General features: G+C 42.1%; 1 protein-coding gene across 9 annotated transcripts in view; it reads left to right on the top strand.

The window, feature by feature from the left end:
- The window catches only part of GSE1 (Gse1 coiled-coil protein), a 613,039-nt gene that overhangs the window by 436,421 nt on the left and 157,596 nt on the right, over positions 1-19,022 (top strand). The window lies entirely within an intron of this gene.

Here is a 19,022-nt window from a genome sequence, read left to right as displayed (position 1 = left end):
TGACTGAAGATGGCCCAGGATGTGAGATAGAGATAAGTGACTTGCCCAGGGTCACATGGCTAGTAAGTATCAAATGTCTGAGAACTCATTCGAACTCAGATCCTGACTTCAGAGCTGGAGCTGGTGCTGGTGTTATATCCACGGCAGCACCTCTTTTTGCATATCCTGGAGCATCTGCCAGACAAGTGAAGTCTATGGATCCTTTCTCAGAATTTTGGCTTTTGCCTATGCTCAAAACTAAAAAGAAATACAAATTTCAGTTACAGGTTAGAGAAAAAAAGCATAAAAAGTTCACAGAGCTTTGAAATCTAGCCATAGATAACCTTTGCAAGCCCTAGGGGACCACTCACCCCCATTTGTTGTTTAGTCATTTTTTTCAGTTATGTCTGACTTTCTGTAACCTATTTTAGGATTTGTTTGTTTTTTGGCAAAGATACTAGAGTGGATTGCCATTTCCTTCTCCAGATTACTTGATAGTTGAGGAAACTGATAAATATGGTGAAATGGTTTTCCTAGGACCACAGAACTCAGGAAGAAGAATCCTTTTTATAGATGGGGAAACTGAGACCCAGAGAGGAAGGTAGTAATAAACTCTTTGAGGCTGGGGAATTGTATCTTTAGAATTGAAAAGGTTATTTCATTGATATAGGCCTTGGGTTCTCAGATTTTTTTTTAATCTCCAAACCCCTTTACAAGTTTAACAATTATTGAGGAATCTGTTCGGTTTGTAGCAAAAACTAGCCTTGAACCCTGGTCTTCCTGATTTACTCTAGCTGGAATCACCTCCAGCCTAATACTGTAAGCATTTAATGTTTTTTCTTCAATTCAGTCGAACTGATATGGCCTGAGGTCACACAACTAGTAAACCCAGAGCTGAGATTAGAATCTGATTCCCTTTAGAATTGGAGTTCCCCTGAGGGCAGGGACCAGTTTCACCTTTCCTTGTACCTGCTGGGGCCTTGCACTATAAGCCTTTTTTAAATGCTGGTGAATTGGCTGCTGATTAATTTCTGATCCCTTGCTTTCTGGCCCCTAAGGCTTGGTTTTAGGAATTTTCTCTTTCAAATGTGTACCTCTCCCCACCCCTCTGCTTCGTTGACTTTTTTCTAGTTGTCTGTTTTTCTTCCTAGAGAATCCACCCATTTAAGTGTCAGCCTGGGAGATAGGAAGCAATTAAGGGCAATTTTTGGTGGCCATTGGTGTTGCTATCTCCCAGAGTTTGTGGTCAGTCCTGGTTCCCAAAGATATTAGGAAATTCTTTTAGCCCAGGTAGGCCAAGGCAGCTGCAGATTTTAACTTTGTGAGTCAACCACCCCTCTCAGTGCCTCAGTGGGACTATTTTTTGTTCCTCTTTTAGCTTGGTTAAGAGTTTGGTTGGGGTAGCCCTCCCTGGGCACTGCTAACCTTTGTCAAGTTCATTTACTCATCCAAAAAATGAAGGAGTTAAACAGCTTCTTAAGTTCTTTCGAGCTCCAAGAAACTATATTAAATTAGAGTCAGTTGTCCTAACTGATGAGGGACAGGCATCTGGTGTTAGCAAGACTGTTTTCTTAGGAGTCTGTCCAGAAAGAGATATTTCTGAGGCTTCTAGAAAAGTGGTTCCATAACCTGTTCTAGGCTCAGTCCCTGATGTTCAAAAAGAAGTTGTTTGTATACAGTCTTCTCAAATCAGACACTTAACTAGCTGTGTGACCTTGGGCAAGTCATTCACCCTGGATTGCCCCACATCCTGGGCTATTTCTAGTCATCCTCATTCGTGTCTGACCATTGGACCCAGATGCCTGAAGGAGAAAATGAGGCTGGTTACTTAACCAAGCACCCCCTCAACTCAAATCTAGTCCATGTGCATGTCATGGCATCACCTCCCTGATGTTATGGTCCTCTTCAAGAAAGAAGAATAAACATCATTAACTGAACTAGAAGGCTTTTGAGGGGGCTCTGCCAGCTGCACTCATGAGGATAGAACTCTGGGCCTGGACTCAGGAAGAGTGCAGATACCCCCTCCTGCCCCTAGTTTTGTGACCCTTGGCCAACTTACTTAACTTTTGTCTTGCCTCAATTTACTCAGCTGTTAAATTAGGATAATAATAATAATAATAATAATAACATCTCCTCCTAGGATTGCCTTGAAGGTAAAATGGGATATTTGTAAACCTCTTAGCACATTGCCTAACAGATGGTGTTGTTTAGTCAGTTCAGTCATGTCTGATTCTTCGTGATCCCATTTGAGGTTTTCTTGGCTAGGATATTGAAATAATTTGCCCTTTCCTTCTCCAGCTCATTTGACAGATGAGGAAACTGAGGCAAACAGATGAAGTAACTTTGCTCAGGATTACTCAGCTAGCAAATGTCTTGAACTCAGGTCTTCCTGACTCTAGGTCTGATCTTGTGTTTGCAGTATTACCTGGATGTCCGAACTAAACAGTTAGCTATTATTAAATGACCTATGGGGGGAGGGGGGACCTTATTTAAAAAAACCCCCAACTTTTCTTCCATTCAGCCTCAGGCGTTAATCTTTTCATCTTCCCTCTTCTCCAGTGTCAGAAATCTAAGAATAAGGTAGGTGTGAAAGTACTTGACCAAAGTCTCACGGCTGGCATTAGTGGCAGAACCTGTTCCAGAGCACTGATCTCCTGACTCTTCTCAATGGTTGTAGGACCTGGCCACCTCTGGAGCTGCCTAATTAGTCATTAATGGAACAGGAATTTCATCTCCTAGCTTGTACTTCTAGTTTGGGCAACTCTTTAACATGTTTCCTGTTGACAGATTTGGGAGGTACTATGGCCTAATGGAGCTAGAGATCTCTTTGGGCATTCTGGGAGGTTGTTTGTATTTTTATCTTTGTTAAATCCCCTCCCTCCCCAACAGTGCAGTATAAATAAATACTGGGCAAGAGCTTGCTAAAACTATGGTGTTAGGGAACTGTGGAGCTTTTACTGTCCACAATCCACTAAATTTCAGTTATAGGTTAGTGAAAATAAAAATATTATCATCCCTCCCTTCCCTAAGGTCTCTCCATGATCCCCAGGTTCAGAATGGGCATTTTAATCCATCTAATTCTACACTAGGCCTAAAGCAAAAATAGACATAAAACAACTTGGGCAGCTGGTGGCCTGGAGTCAGGAAGACCAGAGTTCAAATACTTAGGAACGTGGACGAGTCATTTCTGTGAACCTTAGTTTCTGTATCTGTAAAATGGAATCAGGAATGCTTTCATTGCTTTTGGGGGGAAGGGCAGTTACAGCTAATGGGCGTTATACTATTGAGAGTACAGTAGAAATGCTAGTTGTTAGTATGCATTCTTTGCCTCATTTATTACTGGCCTTAATCAGGCAATAGGTGGTGCTTTGGTCAAACTGAGACCTGTTAAAAGACCTTAGCTTAAAAAGGTCAAGATCTCCCATTGCATCCAGGGTCATCTGCAGTCGTCCTGATTCATATCTGGCCACTGGACCCGGATGACTCTGAAGGAGAAAGTGAGACTGGTGACTTAACACAGCCCCCTCTTATATCCAGTTCATGTGCTTGTTATGGCATCACCTCCCTGATGTATCCTCCTTTTAGAGAACAAAGGACAAATAGCAGCAGCAACAGCTTCCTGGTGGTATAGGGCATAGACAGACTGATAGTGAAGACTAGGGTTCAAATCTTGCCTCAGACATACACCCCTCATCAAATCATTTTACCTCTTTCAGCCTCAGTTTCTACATCTGTGAAATGGCGATAATAATTGACATATGTCCTTCATTCTTAAAGATCATAATATCAGAGATGTGATACCAGGACAAGTACATGAATTGGATTCGAGTGAGGGATAGCTGTGCTAAGTCACCAGCCTCACTTTCTCCTCCAGAGTCATCTGGATCCAGTGGCCAGACAGGGATCAGAATGACTGGAGATGGCCCAGTATGTGAGGCAATCAGGGTTAAGCGACTTCCCCATGGTCACACAACTAATAAGTTCAAGTGTCTGAGGCTAGATTTGGACTCAGGTCCTCCTGACTCCAGGACCAGTGCTCTGGCCACTGCACCACCTAGCTGCAGCTCTTTGCTTGCCCTGGTTAATATAAGGAACAAAAAATTTTTTTTATAAAGAGCATTGAAAACTTTAGCTATATAAACGCTTTTGCAGAGAGGGAAACTGAAAGTCTTATATTAATTCCATCCTCAGCTATTCCAAAGCCCTCATTAAACATTTGCTTAGCTCTGGGGATACTTGGACTTAAGGAAATTTTACATTTCTAGGGAAGATCACTTCGGTAGTTAGGTGTAACACTAGGGTTTGAATTTAAGACTTCAGACTTGAAATCCAGTAGTCTTTTCCATCTATCTACTATTTGCTGTAAATTACGTTTTTGGAGAAACTACCCAAGTCACTCTGGAGGCTTGTATTTGAGGAAGAGCTAGGTGATCTTGGATAAGTCATTTCTCTGGTTCTCTATCTTTATGTGTTCAAGTAGGGGTTTTATAGATTTAAGAGTCTGTGATGTCTTGAGTCAAAGCTTTGTATTCTTTGGGGGAATGATCAGGCTAAAAGCAGCCTAGTGAGATTAAAAGGAAAATATTCCTATTTAAGCAGTGATTGAGAGTGCCTTATTTACTGCTCACAGACTCAGCATGCACAATCCTACCATCTTCTCTAGAGTCCTTGTCAAACAGTCCCTAATTAATCTTCCTGATACCCCTGAGAAATGGGCAGATAGCAACATATTCCCCTTAACCGTCTGAGAAACACAGGGGACTTCTCCTTAAGGCTCTGGCCCAGCTAGAAATCAGGAAAGCTGCATCCTCTGGGCTTTTTGTTTGTCTGGGCCATTTTTGAATGGGAAAGGGTTGGAGAAGGGGATGACAGAAGAGTCCTTTTTATTACCATTCTGTCATTTTTCCTTGTGTCCAAATCATGGGGATCTCTTTTGGGATTTTCTTGGTAGGTATTCTGGAGTGGCTTGCCATTTCTTTTCTTCCTCTCTCCTTCCCTTCCTTCCTCCCTCCCTCCCTCCCTCCCTGCCTTCCTTCCTGACTCCTTCCTGCCTTCCTGCCTTCTTTCCTGCCTCCTTCCTGTCTTCCTTCCTGCCTTCTCTCTTTTGGAGGCAATGGGAATTAAGTGACTTGTCTAGGGTCGTACAACTAGTGTTGGGTGTCTGAGATCACATTTGAACTCAAGTTCTCGACTCCAGAGCTGGTGCTCTATCCACTGAACCACACCACTGTCCTTGGTTTGCATTTACTTCTCCAGTTCTGGGTCTATTGTTCTATTGCACTGCCTATCTTTTTTGAAAATGTGTAGGCACTTCTGATTGAATAAATCTTGAAAATCATGATCAAGTCAAGTCAGAAAGTAAACAGGATACAGGAGACACATTAGAGACAGACTTGTCCAGTCACTTTATTTTTACAAAGGGGGAAACTGAGGCTCAGAGAGGTGATTTGTCCCAGGTCATCTGAGTTGGGCCTCGAGAATCCCAGACCTCTAGCTTCAAATAGACCACTGTCTGCAAATGAGATGTTGTAGAATGGCTAAGATTTGGAGCTTCTGCCTCCATACAATTGATTTTTACAGATGTGGAAACTGAGGACTAGAGAGGAGAATTGTGTGATTTGCTGACTGCTGACTAGTAGACATTTAATAGACATTAAAACTTCTGCCATACCCAGAGATAATTTACAGATAAGTCAAATTGCTGGGCTGAGAATGATGCCAGTCACCATGAAGATGAGTGTAAATGGATAGGGCCTTTGAGATGTGTACCATGCCCCTCTTTTGGTCTGTTCTTCCGACCTTAACTGACTCCAGAGAGAAATGTGATTTATAGTATGTGCTCAGGACAAATCCATCCATATGTCTATGTTTGGGAGCAGATTGTGGGATTCTTCTAATGGGGAGTTCTGGAAACTTGGAGCTACAAGAAACCTCAAAAATCATCTGGTTCAACCCCTTCATTTTAACAAGACCTAATTTGGCTAAAGTCACAAAGGTACTGAATGACAAGGACAGACTGCCAGCCCCGTTTTTCTGACCACCCAGAGGCTGGGATGTTTCTATTCCACTAGTCCATCCTTCCACATCTCTTTCCTTTCAGTAATTTTCCATGGGATTTGCTTGTAGATGGAAAGCCACTTCAGATACACTCTCTCTTTATGTAGGGTTTGCATTATTTTATATTTTTCTAAAATCGTTCAGATTTCTCTTAACAATAAAGGACTCTCATCTTCTGTATGACAGCCTGAATTCCAGTTAAAGGAAGTTTCTGGGTATTTTGAAGAGAGAAGATGGGCTGGGGAATTGGAGTTTGTAGGCAATGAAACATTAGTAGGGGGAGGCAGGGAAGGGAAATTTGGGGGGAACTATAAAAAGATTTCATATTTTTATTGACCTTTAGAGGACACAAACTATTTTGTTTAGTTTAAGGATCTTAAAATTATATCCTCTATCACTTTACTGACTCAGAAAATGATTGTACTTGGCACATTTGGCTCCATGAAGAGAGGAGAGGGAATGGGTGTCAAGGAAATAATAAGGGTGTTTTGGGAAATGGGGGCATTGTTGTTTTTTTTAAATCCAAGGACATTATAATTGTTTCCTTTTACACAGCAAAAGTTTCCTCCTTACCACAGCCCCCCCCTTTTTTTTTAGATTTTTGCAAGGCAATGGGGTTAAGTGGCTTGCCCAAGGTCACACAACTAGGTAATTATTAAGTGTCTGAGGCTGGATTTGAACTCAGGTCCTCCTGACTCCAGGGCCGGTGCTCTATCCACTGTGCCACCTAGCCACCCCAACAGCCCCTATTTTTTAAAAGATGAAAGAAATAATCTTTCCCAGTTAGAATCACATGGACCAGCTAAGATTAAAATACAGGTCTCTTAATCCTAAATTCAGATCTCCATTATACTGTGCTGAGTATTATTCCCTTTGGAATATTTATAGACTTTTTTTTCAGTATTTTCATATTTTATCAAAATTAAGTTTCTTGAAAAAAACACTCTGTCGTTGGTCAGCAGTAACCATTGGATTAGGAGGGACTCCGAGACCTACCATCAAAAATGGGCCTTCCCGCTAGGGAGTAGTTGGGACATTATGAAAGCTGTAACCAGAAATTTGAGGCCTTGTCCTTTAGAAGTCCCCGGTGTGTCAAAGAAAGAACCACCTGACCTGGGGTTAGGTTCCCTACTACCCTAGGGAGTGTTTAGACACTTGTAGGACAGCTTATGATGACATTAAAGCATCATAGAATCTCAGTATGGAAAAAAGACCCCCCCCACACCTATCCCTCAATAATGAGGGCTTCCTGAGATAGCGCTTTTCCATGGCCAGACGGCTTCAGTGTTAGATTATGAAGATATCTACCTGTCACATCTGCCCCCAGTACAAGATCCTTGTTTTCTCTTCTGGAGCCATACAAATAGATGAATTTCACTTCCTTTTCTCTAGAAGACCCTTTTAGATGTTTGAGAACACATTCCTTTTTTTCCTTTAGGATAGCCTGCTTTTCTCTAGCCCACATGGAAAATGTATATCGTGGAGTCCAATAGGGAAGGTCCTTATACCTTACTTTGCAAAGGGGGGACAGAGGGATTAGACCTATGATTTCATTAGTAGAAGGCATTCCCAATGAGGAAAATCCCTCCATCAATGCAAAGTGTCTGTTTATGGGATAGCCCTGGAGTCCAAAAGACCTGAGTTTAAATCTAGCCTCAGATACTTAACTAGCTATATGACCCTAGCCAAGTCACTTAATCCAGTTGGCTGAACTCTCCTCATCTATAAAATGAGTTGGAGGAGGAAATGGCAAATCACTTCAGTATCCTTGCCAAGAAAACCCCAAATGGGGTCACAAGAAGCTGGATGTGACTGAAAAAACAACTGAGCAGTAACAGCTGCACTTTATGGTATTACTTGGGGTAGTGGTAATCAGGGAGACCAAGAAGTTAAATTTCTTGTCTGGGCTCATATAAGTTAGCATGTATCAAAGCAAGGACTTGAATTCAGGTCTTTCCCAACTATAACTAACCTTTATTTTGCTTTTTCTAGCTAGCAGCATTTATATAGAAATTTGATTTTTATAAGATTCTATGTATGTTATTTTAATCAGTTTTCACAGTATCCTTGGGAGATAGGTGTTATTTCCTATTCAATCTTCACAACAACTCTGGGAGATAGGTGTTATTATCCCCATTTTATGGTTGAAGAAACAGGCAGACTGAGGTGAAGTGACTTGTCCAGAATCACTCAGGTAGTATCTAAGGCAGGTCTATCTAATTCCAAGTCAGCTGTCCCCCTGCTATGCCCCTTGGCTGCCTTTCTAATCTAATTAGATGCTCAGTTTATGTTTATATAGGCTTTAAGACTTGCAACGTGCTATCATTTGATTCTCCCAGTGACTTTGGAAGGCCCTGCCGAGCAGGGACTTTTGCTTTCTTAAGCACTTAAATGCTTGTTGATTGATTGAGGAATGTGCTCTCCATTTTACAGATGAGGTAACTGAGGCATAGAGTGTGTGAATGACTTGTCTCTCTAATGATGGGATAAAGTGTTGCCAAACTCTAGAATTCCTGTTCAACCAGCTGGACCAGTAGAAACTGGGTGTTCTGACCTAGTTTGAAAGGGTTCAGTGAGGGGGTGCACTAATTACCAGATCTTCATAGACTGGGGAGGAGAAGAACACCTTGAGTTTTAGAAGGTTCTGTCAGAGAAGTCCAATGTCATGGCCATGCCTGTCATAGTAGACTCTGCGGTCTTTGGAGAGAAGCACCTCACTCGATTCTCAACTTAGTAGAGGAATGAAATTCTTTGACCTCAGTGGTTCTAAAATATCATTTGCTAATATATACAGGGTGTTGACTCAGCTTTAATGGATAGTAGACAGATAGGTCTTCAGAAATATTGATTGAAATGTACTTGAAAGATCTAATCTTATCACAGATCTATGCCTTATCACAACCAACTCAGGGAATGTGAAGCCCAATGGAGAGTTCACAGCTTTCAAATTAAGCAAAGGAAAAAAAAAGGGAAAATCCTGTTAGTAAGAAGTAAATCCTAGAGAAGAAAGGGGCATCAGTGGATCCTTTTTAAAAATCTATAGAAGAGAGTTGAAAGAAGTTCAAAAGAGGACAAAGAGAAGACAATCAGTGGAGTCAACAAAATATGTGTTAAACATCTATGCCAAGCCCTGGGTTTAAGAACTGAGCTTACAAAGTATGATAAAACATCAGTTCCTGCTCTCAAGGAGCTCAAAGTCTAATGGGCGAGACTTTCAGAATATCTATGGACAAACAAAATATCAACGGGATAAATTGGGCCAAAGGGAAGATGGGGAAAGACTTCTTGTATAAAGTGAGATGGGAAAGATGAAGAGGTAAAGTATTCTAGGCACTGAAAAGAAATGTCCAGATTGAGGGGGAGATGGTATGTCTTATGGGAGGAACTTGAATTAGGAGATCAGTGTCCCTGGATCAGAGTAATATGTTGGGAGAGAGACCAAAGGGAGGAAGAAAGATGAAAAGAAGTATGGGCCTACCAGCAAGTTCAGATGATGTGGCGTTAATGAGGAAATTCTAGCAGTAGTTGGGAATTATGAAGGAGATTTTGCCTTGCATGGAATAGTGACCAGGAAATGGGGATTGTTAGAGAAGAGTGGCGTTATGGTGAGCTTTGATGCTACTGGCAGTGTTCTCTCCAAAGGGTTCTAGAATAATGCCACTGGACAGTATTCTCCCTTGAAAGTTCTGGAATTGGGTAGAAGGAGAAGGTTCTGTCTGAGCAGTTTTTATCAGAAGCAAAGTTTGTTGAGTGTGGGCCCTGAGGAACTGTTCTTCTGCCACCCGGGAGAGGTTGGTACATTCCCCATTAGACTCTTAAAACCACTTTGCAGAGTGTATCTGTCAGTGTGCCAAGAAGGAGAGGGCAGAAATGGGCACAGAGCAGCATTTTCTGTATCAATAAGAATGTAATTAAGCTTGGCCCAACATCTGAGCTTGGAGGACCATTCACTCTCTAGCCTTTTCTTTCTTCCCACCCCACATGCCTCAGGAGCGGAACTGGGTAACCCCAGTACTTGAGCCTCGTTCATAGGAAGCTGGAATGGACAAGATGCTTAGAGAGAAAATTGCTTTATTCCCCAGAGTCCACATCCCCAGACTCTTTATTTCAGTTCCAAGAATGAATCACACTTTCTTGCCATGAGAGCAGGCAAAGAAAGTTGATTGGACAGTAGTGATGAGAAGTTTAGCCACCTAGGAAAACCAAGTCTGGCCTCACCTTGTCCCAAGGCCACTGATCTGGTGCCCTCTGAACTTGATGGCTACACACGGAGAATTTTTCCACAGTAAGCTCTCCTTACTTTTGTTGCCTCACTCACTTAGAATTAACTTTCAGACCTCCTCACCAATCCTAAATTCTGTTGTCTTGGCAACTGTCAACCATTTGCTAGTTTCCCTGTGATTATTTGAGGAAGGAGAAAAAAGAGAATGGAAAATTTTGGAAATGAATATTAGAAAGGGGACTAGGAAGGCCTATCCCAATGTCTTAGGCCTTACAGGGACCAGTGATGGGGGTGCTGGAGAACTATCCTGGATGCTAAGGGAAGTATTCCTGCTGAAGGGGCACTTGAATAACGCAAATATCAAGGACTGTCCAATCCATCGCAGGGTATCCAGGGACAGAGAGAAATGCCAGCAGAGCCCAGGGAGTAGGAAATGGAGCTTGGCATAGTGGAAGCACTAAATTTGGAATAAAAGTACCTGAGTTCAAATCTCTCTTCTTCCTCTTAATAGCTATCTGAACCTAGATATCACTTTCTCCTCCCTGAACCTCAGGTCCTTCATCTGCCAAATTAGAGAGCAGCTCTAGAATCTATGGTCCCGTATTTTGGGTTTTTGATGGGGGTCAGGGTAGGGAGAATGCAGATTTAATTAGTATGAGCCCTACTGACTCTTGAACATCCAAGATGTCAAGCTAAGGGATTCATTAAGCTCACTGGTTGAAAGCCTAGATACTTCTGGGGGCTCCCATTGAAAAAAAAGATCTGGTTTACTAGGGGAAGTTCCTCACGCTGGTTTGCAGTGGGGAAATGTTGAGTTCCTTGGGCTTCAGTTCCTAACCATACTACTACCAACAAGGAGTTAATGTACAGTAATGTGTGTGATGGACCAAACAGATATAAGATAATTTTTATTATTATTGGTAGACAGAGAGAAAAGTCTTTTGGGGCATCCAAACAGAGAGAGGGAGAGCGCAAGAGAGCACAAGTTTGTTTCATTCAATACTTTAAAAAACCCTGTGATTTCATCAGTTTGGGTTAATTTTGGGTTAATTCCCTAGTTTTAAACCAAGTCTCCCTCTCCTCTTCCTTTCCTTTCACTGGGTGTAGTTTGATTCATGGGTAAATATGACCCCAAAATTCCATCATCTGGTGGTCAGCCTTCAGTTGATCTAGGATCACAGATCTAAAGCCGGAAGGACCTTCAGAGGCCATCCAGATGAGGAAGCAGAGAAGCCCCCAAAGGCTTTGTGATATTTCCAGGGCTAGTGGGCTAAAGATCCAAGATTTGAATCCAGCTCACTAAGATTCAGTCAAATGTTCCCAAGTTAAACTTCTTTCTTAGGACTCTTGGCAGTTTGCAGATAACTTCACCAAGGCTCTGATGGAGTTATCTGGGCTGACTGGAGGTAGCCCAACCTGGTTTACAAGGTCATAGGTCTAACACTAGGGGCTAAAGGAAGATCAAATTGGTTTTTCTGGGGGAGAGGGAAAAGTTTAGTGACTTGGGAAGGTGAAAGGTGTCATCTAGTCATGTGACTTAGCATCTACTGTTTGCAGCTAGGAAACACAGGAGATAAAGCACTGAGCCTGGAGTCAGGAGGATTCATCATCCTGAGTTCAAATCTGGCTTTAGATGCTAGCTGTGTGATCTTGGGTCAGTCACTTAACCTTGTTGCCATAGTTTCTTCATCTATAAAAGGAGAAAGGAAATGGCAAAACTCTAGTATCTTTGCCAAGAAAATTCTTAGTTCTTTGGAACTGGCCTGCAAAGCACATGTCTCAGAAATTGTCCAGGGTGACTGTCCAGTCCTGTCATCTTTGCAACAGACCTGGAATGGTAGTTTAGACCACAGAAGATAAGAACTAGAAGGATCATTAATTGCTTATCTTCTTAAATCTGTTCATTTTTTTTCCCCTTTGAACAAGGTTTCTTTGATGACTTTCATTGTTATTTCTGGATCTCTCACTCCCACGTCCCATCTCCACATTGACCCTTACATTATTGTACCCCCAAAAGCAGTTAAAGAGTGACCAAATCTTTGAGGCAATTCCTCAACCTCACTATTGAAGGGGAAGGAGATAACATTTCTTCCATCTCCTTCCCTGGGCTAAGATTGATCATTGTAATTACATAGCATCTGGCTTTATTTTATTGTTCTTTCCATTTATATTGCTGCTACTGCTGTGTTTTGCCTCTATGTGACTTCATGGACCGAGGTTTTCTTAGCAGAGGTACTGTTGTAGTTTGCCATTTCCTTCTTCAGTGTGTCCCCATTTTACAGAAGAGGAACTGAAGCAAATAGTTCAGTCGATCACCCAGGATCACCGAGCTAGAAAATGCATGAGATTGGATTTCAACTCATATCTCCCCAATTCTGCATTCTTTCTATGGTACCATGTAACTGCCTCTTATATTGCTGTAGTCAATGTTCAAAGGAGAGGAGTAGCAGGCAGAGAGGGAGGAAAGAAGGGAGGATGGGTGGATGGATACAGATTTATCTCATTTGATCCTCAAAGCAATCGTGGGAGCTAAAATGCTGTTATCCCCATTTTACAGTTGAGGAAACTGGGGCAGACTAGAGGTTAAATGGCTGGCTTGGGGGTCATACCTGCTAAGTGTCTCAAGGCTAAATTTGTATTCAGGTCTTCCTGACCCCAGATCCAAAGCTCTATCTATTTCATCATCCAAGTTCCTTCCATCATTCTTCCTCTGGTGCAGTTTCCAGTGGCCTTTTAATCCTGTTGACCTTTCCCTTTAATTCCAGTGTTTGTTTGATGTCTATTTTCCATATTCATTTTAGATATCATCCTTTTGTAGAGAGTTCATGAACTATCCTCTTTACCTCTCTCCTGTAGTCTTTCCCGAATTGGTTGGTGATCAAGATACAGCATGTTGGATCACATTTTGTTTAGACCCGATCATGGCCTCCCTCTCTGTACGCACAAATTGTGACTTGAGGTAGTAAATAGTCTAGAGGGGATGCTGTTGGGGTCGGGGAGTGGTTTTCACTTGTCATCCCCTGCATTACACTGACAAAACCCAGGTAAATACCTATATCCTGCTTGTCCAATTCTCCCAACCTCCCTAGGTCATGGAAGCAGAGACTTCGAAGGCCAGCCAGTCCATTCCCTCCTTTTATAGATGGGGCAAGTTAAGGGACTTGTCCAAGGTCACCCAGTGGCATCTCCTCTGATTCTGCTCTGAGCAGAGTGGGAACCTAAGTGTGATCCTTATCTCCTTTCGTCATACAGATGGACATAGATAGTAGACCTGTAGGGACCTTATCAGTCAAATCCAATCCCCCCTTTTCAGGACCAGGGCAACTGAAATCCAGCAAAGTCAACTGACTCAAATAAGTTAAAATAGAAAGGAAAGATAGCCAGAGGATTTGTACCCAGGTCTTCTGACTTTCCAAGCCACAGATGTTTCTGACAGTATGCAGAGCACTAGACTGTGAGTGAATGAATCACAAAGCATGCCAGTTTTTATCCGTGTAACCTTGGAGAAATTACCTCAGCTCCCTAAACTTAGTTTAACTGATTGTCAAACTGGGGTAAAAGATCCCTGTTCTGCTAACCCCACCTAGTGCCGTGGAAAATCCAGGGAAGTAATAAATCACCTTTAAGTTCTCCAGAATGCTTTGTTGTTCTTGTTCAGTCACATCCAACTCTTGTGATGCCATTTTCCAGTTTTCTTGTCAAAGATACTAGAGCGGTTTGCCATTTCCTTCTCCAGCTCATTTACAGATAAAATAAGTGAGGTAAACAGTGACTCCCCCAGGGTCACACAGCCAGCAAGTGTCTGAAATCCTGCAAGATGACTCTTCCACAGTGATCTATTCATTGTGCCACCTCACTGCCTTCCAAAGTGCGTTACAAACAAAGAGAGGTTAAGTGATTTGCTCGAAGCCACACAGTTAAGTGACCCAGAATTGTGAACTCGGGTCTAAGAATCTTTTATTTTATTTTATTTACATTTTGCAAGGCATTGGGGTTAAGTGACTTGCCCAAAGTCACATAGCTCAGCGAGTATCTGAGGTTGGATTTGAACTCAGGTCCTCCTGACTCCTGGCCAGTACTCTATTCACTGCACCACCTAACTGCCCTAAGAGTCTTTCTGCAATTCTATGTCATAGCACTTTCTATCCTTGGGTAAGGAACTAAGAATAATTGTTTTTTGTTTTGGATGAGGCCCTTCAAAAGTTCATCAGGTCTAACCCTCTGTTTACAGATGGGGAAACTGAGACTGAGATTAAATATATTGTTCTGCATCACCCAAGTAATAAATAGCAAGACCTCAAACCCAGCACCATCAAGTCATGCTACCTCCCTAAAGAATTATTCTCTTTTATGAAATCTCCTGGTTCAGTCAGAGACAGAAAAGGACACAGGTATAGGGCCAATGGATTTGAGCTCATGTCTTAGGTCTAGTCATTCCTACCTGTGTTGACCTTGGACAAGTCATTTAACCTCACCGGGACTCAGTTTTCTTGAGGGTCAAATGTGGGATTGGACGAAATGAATCAATCTTCCGTGATCCCATAAGGTGAGGCGATGTCTGTCTTCTTCATTTCTCCCCCCTCCACTCTCATCCCCATCTTCTCCAGTCCTTTGCTGAAGGAGTTAAGCAGATGCCTGCCTGGAGCTTAGGTTTTCTCCCTCCCGAGCTCCCCACCTTTTTACACTCTAGTTAATTAAATGTGGCTGCCTATTGTCAGAAGACAAAGTTTGATATTTATTACACCTTGGCTCTACAAAATGTCAAAGACGCACATGCTTTCAAGAAATACTGGCAGGAAATAAAAACCGGAGCATATGTCTACTGAGTTCAGGGCAAGCCTGGGTGGCAGACTGAGGCCACCCCCAATAGCCTGGGGCACTTCAGATTTGGCGCAGGGTTCCCCGCCTGCCAATGACATCGGATTTTACCATTTCTGTTTACACAGAAGGGAGCTCAGCCTGAGTCACAGGGAGATGACTCTGCCCTATTCTAAATAAACATTCCCAGTTCTTGGATTATTTTACTGGAGATGCATTCAAGATGAAGTTAAACATAGCCAAATCGGATCAGTGTAGTGTTGAGAGGCAAGGAAGCCCAGGGAGGTCTGAAGGTGGCATCCCCATTTGAATTCCAGAGGTGACCTTGGGAGAATGAGCTCACCTCTCTTGGCCTCAGTTTCCTCATTTGTAAAACTAACTTGAACTAGGTCCTTCCTGAGGTTCCATAGAGAAATTGATGGGAGGCTTTGGGGTGTGGTGGAACTAAGTCTGGGTCTTGTAGATACTTCTTCCTCAATCTCCATGAGACCAAGTCACCAGCTCTTGCTTGTACCAACAGACTCAGTTTCCTCTTTTGAAAACTGAACGGGCAAGTCATTGAGCCTCTCTGGGACTCAGTTTCCCTGAGGATCAAATATGGGGATTAGATGAACTGAATCATCTTCCATGATCCCATAAGAGGAGATGTCTGTCTTCTTCATTTCTTCTCCCTCTGCCCCCATGCAACTGTAGAGTTGGGAGAGTAGGGTAAAGTCAGGGGTTCTTAATCTGATGTCTGTAAATTTGTTTTCAAAAAGATTTTGATAATTATATTTCAATTAATAATTGGTTTCCTATGTAATCTTGTGTTTTATCTTATGCATTTAAGAATGTGATTCTGTTAAAGGATTCCCTAGTCCTCACTACTGTTGAAGGGGTCCAGGAACACCGCAAATGATTAAGAACCCCTGGCTTAGAAGATTTCTCAGGTCCCTTCCAGCTCAATGAATCTGTAACATGTTGTTTCTCCCCCTCCTCCTTCCCTGCCTCCCCTTCTCAACCCCACCTCCCATCTATTTTCCTTTGGGCTTTTAAATTTTATTTCTATTTTTCCCACTTAGGCCCCATAAAAGCACATGGTTAAATGTGATATTTTTACCCAGAGGGTGGGGGACGAAATATGGATCTGTAAGTTTTATAGTTTTTTTCCCCCCTTAATAATAATGCGTTAAAGATGTTTGACATCTGTAACAAACAGCTGGTATCCTGTTATGGAAGAATGTCCTTTTATTTCAGAGCAGGTTGAACTGTCATTAATAGTATAATTAGGTGATTATCACCATACAGCCGAAAACTGCTTAATTGCATAGATAGCTTTTCTAGGATTCCAGTCTTTTTATGGTTATATTTGTTTTAGCAGTTTGAATTTTCATTATATTTTGTCATTTGCTACATTGCGTTGTGGGCTTTTTTTTTTCTCTTTAATGTGTTTGACAGCTGTATGTGGGTAACATTTGGTAGTGGTGCATTGACTGGGATTAATGCTGGAATGAGGAAGCCACCTGGAAGAGAATTTTCTGTCCCTCCAGGCCTGGTTTTAACCCACCTTGTGCCAGGCCAGAGACAGGAGCTGGGCAGGAAGTCCCAGGTGCCCTTTGATTTATCTGATCTCCGTGTGGGTAATGGTATGAAATTAGACATTTAACCCCAGAGCTAAGGTTGGCGGTAAAAAGGCCACTTTTACAATGCAATTTATTTTTATGACCCATCCTTAATACACAATCTTAGCAAATGCTCTAGAGGAAAGGGGTATTTAAAAGGAGATTGCCAACTAGTTGTAGGGCTCCCAGATTTTAAGTTGAATTTAAAAATAGACTGGATTATTTTTATTTGTCTGTTTGCTTGTTTTCTTCTGTATTAAAATTAACAGGAAATGTCTCAGAATCACAGCTGGAAGGTAGTATTTAGAGTTTTAAAGGAACCTTCCTTTAAATTCATCTGGCCCAACCCCATCATTTTACAGAGAAGGAAACTGACTCCCACAGTAAGCTCCTTTAAATACCACAAAGTTAGATTTTTGTCCCTCCCTCCTGCTCTCTCCACCTCTCTCTGGCCTTTCTCTCTCTCTCTCTCTCTCTCTCTCTCTCTCTCTCTCTCTCTCTCTCTCTCTCTCCCCTCCCTCCCTCCCCTTCTTTCCTCCCTCTGTTTTTTTTTGTTTATTTTTGGTTTTTCTTTTGGTTTTAACTGCCATGTCCAGAGTCATATAGCTAGTAGTGTCAAGTGTCTGGGGTCAGATTTGAACCTGCTTCCAGAGCCTGTGCTCTATCCCACTGCACCATCTTGCTGCCCTGCATTCTTTTTTTCCCCTTCCTTTGCCTTTCATTCTTCCTTTTTCTCCTTTCTTCCCCTTCCTTTCTCTTTCATTCTCTTCCCTTTTTCTTTTCTTTTTCTTTCTCCCTTCCTTTCTTTTTCTCTTCCTTTCCCTTTCATTCTTTCCCTTTTTTCTTACCCGCTTCCTTTTTCTTTTCTGTCTCTCTTCCCTTTGTTTCCTTCTTTTTCACTTTCATTCTTCCATTTTCTCTCTTTTCTTCCCCTTCTTTTCCCTTTCATTCTTTCTTTCCCTTTTTCTGTTTCTTCCTTCCTTCTCTTTTTTCTTTTCATTCTTCCTTTTCTTCTTTATCCCATTCTTTCTTTCCCTTTTTTTCTCTTTCTTTTATTTCTTTTACCTTCCTTTTTTATTCCTTTTAAATTCTAGGGAGAACTGATAGGTAACTATGGGAGAACTTTTAAAAATCTCCCTTAGTCTCTCCAAAATGATAATTTCCATGTATTTCTCACTTTAAAGTTTGCAAAACTATCCTGTGAGTTCTGTAGTTTGAACATGTCAGGGGCCTTATTCTTGGTCCCTCTAAAAACAGGGGAGGTGAGGGCCTATCCTGATTCTTCAACCTGGGCCTCTGGTTGTATAGCACCATACATCCATGCTAGGCCACCATGCCATACCTCTGAGGCCTATTGTTAGAGATCTATAGGCAGTGGAGAGATCAATGGCTTCTTGTTGGCTGTCATAGAGTAGAAGGGATTACTTCCTAGTCATCTTTATATAGCTTGGTTTTTGAACATATTTGTTTGCTGTCTTTCCTTAAAGATTAGGAATACTTGGAGAACAAGAACTTTTTTTTTTTGCCTTTCTGTATTTTCCCAATACTTAACATTAGGTTGCTGTTCATTCATTCAATAACTTAAATCTGACTCATCTTGACCCTATGGACCAGACTGTCTATGGGGTTTTCTTGGCAAAGATACCAGAGTTGGTTTGCCATTTCCTCTTCAGTGGATTAATGCAGCTCCTAAGTTTCTGAGGCTGAATTTGACTCGGGTCTTCCTGAGCTCTGGTCTAGCTCTCCATCCACAGTGGTTCCTTAATAAAGGTTCATCTACTTAAGGACTGACCAGATAGCTTCGGAGTCTCTATCCCCCGTTGGCATCCGTAACTCTAATTATTGTCCTTTATCCAGATGGCCTTTTTTGGTTTTTCCTTTTTTTTCCATGAGATAGGAGATTGAAGTGGTTGAGAATTTCATTGTGTAATGAAACAAGATGAGCTTTATAGTCTGTGGGTCTTGGGTGACAACCCATGGCAGGGTGCCACACCTTGGCCACGGAGTACTTGGGAGAGTTTTTAATAGGTCACCTCTCAAGTGTGCAGCCGCCACCCTCTGTTGTCCCCAAATTGGGCGAGAGCCAGCCCAGTAAAACTCCTATCAAGATTCACGGGCCTCTCACTCACACTCCCCACCTTCCTATGTTTGCTTTCAGCTCAATAGTTGACCCTTCCTTCCAATTCTAGTCCCCATTCTTTCTCTTTCCTTTTCTTCCCTTCTCCCTTCCCCCCCACCCCTTTCCCATTTTCCCCTTTCCCTTTTTCCTTCCTTTTCTTCACTTTCCCTGGTCCTTTCCTCTCCCCCTTCCTCTTTTTCTTACCTTTCCCCAGAAGAGACCTCTT

Source organism: Macrotis lagotis, chromosome 1 (assembly GCF_037893015.1).
Source record: "Macrotis lagotis isolate mMagLag1 chromosome 1, bilby.v1.9.chrom.fasta, whole genome shotgun sequence".
In the NCBI taxonomy this organism is placed as follows: Eukaryota; Metazoa; Chordata; class Mammalia; order Peramelemorphia; family Peramelidae; genus Macrotis; species Macrotis lagotis.
The sequence above is the reverse complement of the archived record's forward strand: the minus strand, read 5'-3'. Positions and strand labels throughout refer to the sequence as shown.